A 3,797-nucleotide genomic window follows, 5' to 3' on the forward strand; every position below is an offset into this window, starting at 1 on the left:
CATTTGTTTGTCGGACGTTTTCTTCCCGGGAACAATAGTGTGTCGGAGGCCGCGTTTCATCTTGAGAATATCCCACCAAAAGCACGGTTCTCCTCCCCATATTAAACACCCGATAAGTGTACAGAGGCAGGTTAAGTCGAGGAAAGCCAGGATGCTTGGAGCCCCTCTCCTCATCCTCAGACAAATATTCAAATATTTCCAGGGTCGGCGACAGATAATAAAGTCAGACTTTCCTGCCGTCCTTTCTGATGTGATGCCATTGTGGCTTGGTCTAATTCCAGGGGCCTGTACAAAGGGAAGTGCGGCCATCTGAAGTGTCATTCTGCAGCTGTGGCTGAAGCAGAGGAATTTCCATTTAGAGGAGGAAGCCTCTGTCTCTCTCTCCCTCTGTCTTCTACTCTTTTACTCTTTTACTCTCTCTCTCTCTCTCTCTCTCTCTCTCTCTCTCTCTCTCTCTCTCTCTCTCTCTCTCTCTCTCTCTCTCTCTCTCTCTCTCTCTCTCTCTCTCTCTCTCTCTCTCTCTCTTTCTCTCTCTCACGCTGTCTCTCTCTTTCTCTCTATCTCTGTCTTTTCCTCTCTCCCTCTCTTCGTCTTTCTCTCTCTCTCTTTCTCTGTACCTTCAGAGCACATGTGCAGTGCAGAAGGCGATATCAAATGCATCTCGCCAACTCCCGTCTCCAGGTTTATTTTTTTATATTTCTTCAGCTCTCTCTACTTTTGATCTGTCTCTCTCTCTCTCTTTCTCTCGCTCACACTCTCTCTCTTTCTCTGTCTCTCGCTCACGGTCTCTCTCTCTCTCTCTCTCTCTCTCTCTCTCTCTCTCTCTCTCTCTCTCTCCTACTCTCTCTCTATCTGTCTCTTTCATTCACTTAACCTCTTTTCCATCCCGTTTTAAATGCAATACTGTTGACAGCATGAACATGTAATTTCACAAGATGAACCGTGTTTTTTTAAAAGAAAAGGCAAATGCGGACTTCGCTGGAACACAACGAAAACCGTGGCCAACATTTGTATAAAAAGACATAACAAAGGTTTGCCATCATCTAAGCATCCATTCGTTCATCCATCCATATACCTGTTTTAAGTCTGTGCCACATCTTCTGCAATACGAGCAGAAGTCGCATGGCATGCATGTTGTGAATGCTGCTGCAAAGTGTCTAAATTAGCTCTGAAGCTCCACACCTTTTGTAAGCATGTTGCCCCACCCAAACGAAAACCTTGTACAGTACATTGTTTACAAAGCATTGTCTTCACCTGCTAATTAGCAAATGATTGATGTTGTGTCAGCCTGGGTTATTATTTTGAATGATACTCTGAACCCATGATTATCAATCAAGGAGTGTTTTCAGAGCGCTCTAATTATCCGTAGATTAGCTTTCCACCGGCGGGAAACCTAAGCTGTATCACACCCTTTACCTCACCTCATCACCCATGCTCTCACACACACACACACCTCACGCGCGCGCGCGCACACACACACACACACACACACACACACACACACACACACACACACACACACACACACACACACACACACACACACACAAAAGGACAACCGGTACTTCGGGAGCTGTCATCCAGCCCACGGTAGCCAGTACGGCCGGCCCAGCGATCCGGGGTCACCTGTGACACGGTGGAAACACAAGACGGGCAGAACAAGCACACAGTGTGTCGGAGCGATCACTTCACACGCAGCAGAACCGGGGACGGAACGGAGCCGGGGGCCCCGGGGTCCAACCGCCAGGCTAGCCTATAGCTCGCAATGATACCTTTCCCCTCTGTGTGAACCGCCTGGTCTTTCCTCACGCCTGCCATGATCCCTCCACCCCACTACCCCCACACCCCCCCCCCCCCCCCCTCCCCCTCCCCCCTCCCCCCGACCAACCCCACCCACCCCTGTGCTCACACAGTGTCCGTGTGAAATGTTAGCCGAGGCGTGCGGTGGCATTGAGGGGGCTGTTTGGACATCGTCCGTCCATGTCAACTGTTAGCACTCGGCTAGCCACCGACACAGCTGACGCGCGGGGAGCCGTATCGGGAGCGTTTTCTCGCGTCGCTATTTGCGTGTGTGTTTATGACAGGAATACCATTGGTTTTAAACGCGACAAGGAGTAAGTTGTTGCGTTTTTAAACCGATGGTGTTCCGTATAAATAGTTTCAGCAGGATAGAGGACTGAATCTAAATCAGCTGGGTGGACATTGTCACTATAGGAGCAACTTCGGTAAGAAGTTTGTAACAGTAGGAAATAGGTATCTGTAATGCATACATGCATACAAATACTAACTATAATAAAGGGAAACATTCATACAAATAAAACTCCAACCGAATTCTTCTTGATAGCCTCGAATAATAGGCAGTTTTCTCCAAAACAGACTTTCCAGCTACAACCTCAAAAATTAGCATTTCCATTCTAGCATTTCGGTAACCATGACCATAATCGCCCAGTGAATAACAATGTTACTATTCAATGTTTGTGTAGTTGCATCTCCATCTTGTTAACGCACTTTGGTCAAACCCAAGGCCCCGGTTGCTGTACACAACCTCGTTTTGTCCACAATTAGCTTTCGGTGGGTGCAACATGCCTTCCACGTTGCTGCTGTCAGCAACGTAATATGCAACTTAACAGATGGAAATTCTTTCGACCAGATATTTACTGGTCGACTGCTGCTTAGTGTTTCCTGAAGTCATTACTGCCTACTATTTAAAGAAGAAGTAAAAAAAAATGACCAAAGAAACAAAAGAGGAACATCTCCTAAATAGACTCTATAGTATGAATGAGCTGGGTTATTGGGAACATTTGAATCTGATGCACAAAGCATTTTTATGCAGAAATCGTGTTCACATCAAAGTCTGCAGAGAGCCATCTACATCTTGAGGAAATGCCATCACGTCCTCTCTGTGATCTGTCTGTGCACATCTGTGTCCAATACACGCTAGCATGTGTTCCTTCTCCACAACTTTATCTCTCTCTAAGGCCATAGTCGCAATGCCATTGGACATCGGGCTGCCAAAACACACACACGTGCACAACACACGTGCAAACTCGCGCGCACACACACACACACACACACATAAGCGGGCACAAACACACACACACACACACACACACACACACACACACACACACACACACACACACACACAGACATTGACAAACACACACACAAACACTCACACACACACACTGACACATACATGCGCACACACATACACATACACACACAAACACACACAGAGACACACACACACACAAGGCTTAGTTAAACAATATTTAGCTTGGGGTCAGCTTACTCACTAAGTCTCAGTCTCTCGACTGACACACTGGCAATAAACACTTGGCTTAGCCATGTGATGCACATTTGAGTGTAGATTAGTACCCACAGAGTTAAGCAAATATGAATAATGTTCACGTTAATCATAGAACTTTAAATAAAATGATGGGTGACTTTATCAGGGATTCGGGTGAGACCAAAATTTTGTCCCCCAAAAACAATGTTTAAAGATAAAATAATTGGCACCTGAAAGCAAACTGAAAGGAAATGTATATATTGACATTTTTTTCCTCTTTTACAAAATAAAGGTGATAAAATATAAAATATGCAACCGCTCCCCTTGTGAAAGTTGAATAGACCTATGCACATTTAATATGTATGCCTTTGGGAATGGAGGAGAAGCCCAGCAGTAATCCGCTTTTGCATGCACAACAATCACCCCAAAAAAGTGGGTGCCTTTAAATTGGCTAAATAAGTAGTGTTGCCAAAGGGTATGCCTTGCCCCAATTTATTTATTTCAT

The sequence above is a fragment of the Gadus morhua genome, chromosome 11 (genome assembly GCF_902167405.1).
Source record: "Gadus morhua chromosome 11, gadMor3.0, whole genome shotgun sequence".
In the NCBI taxonomy this organism is placed as follows: Eukaryota; Metazoa; Chordata; class Actinopteri; order Gadiformes; family Gadidae; genus Gadus; species Gadus morhua.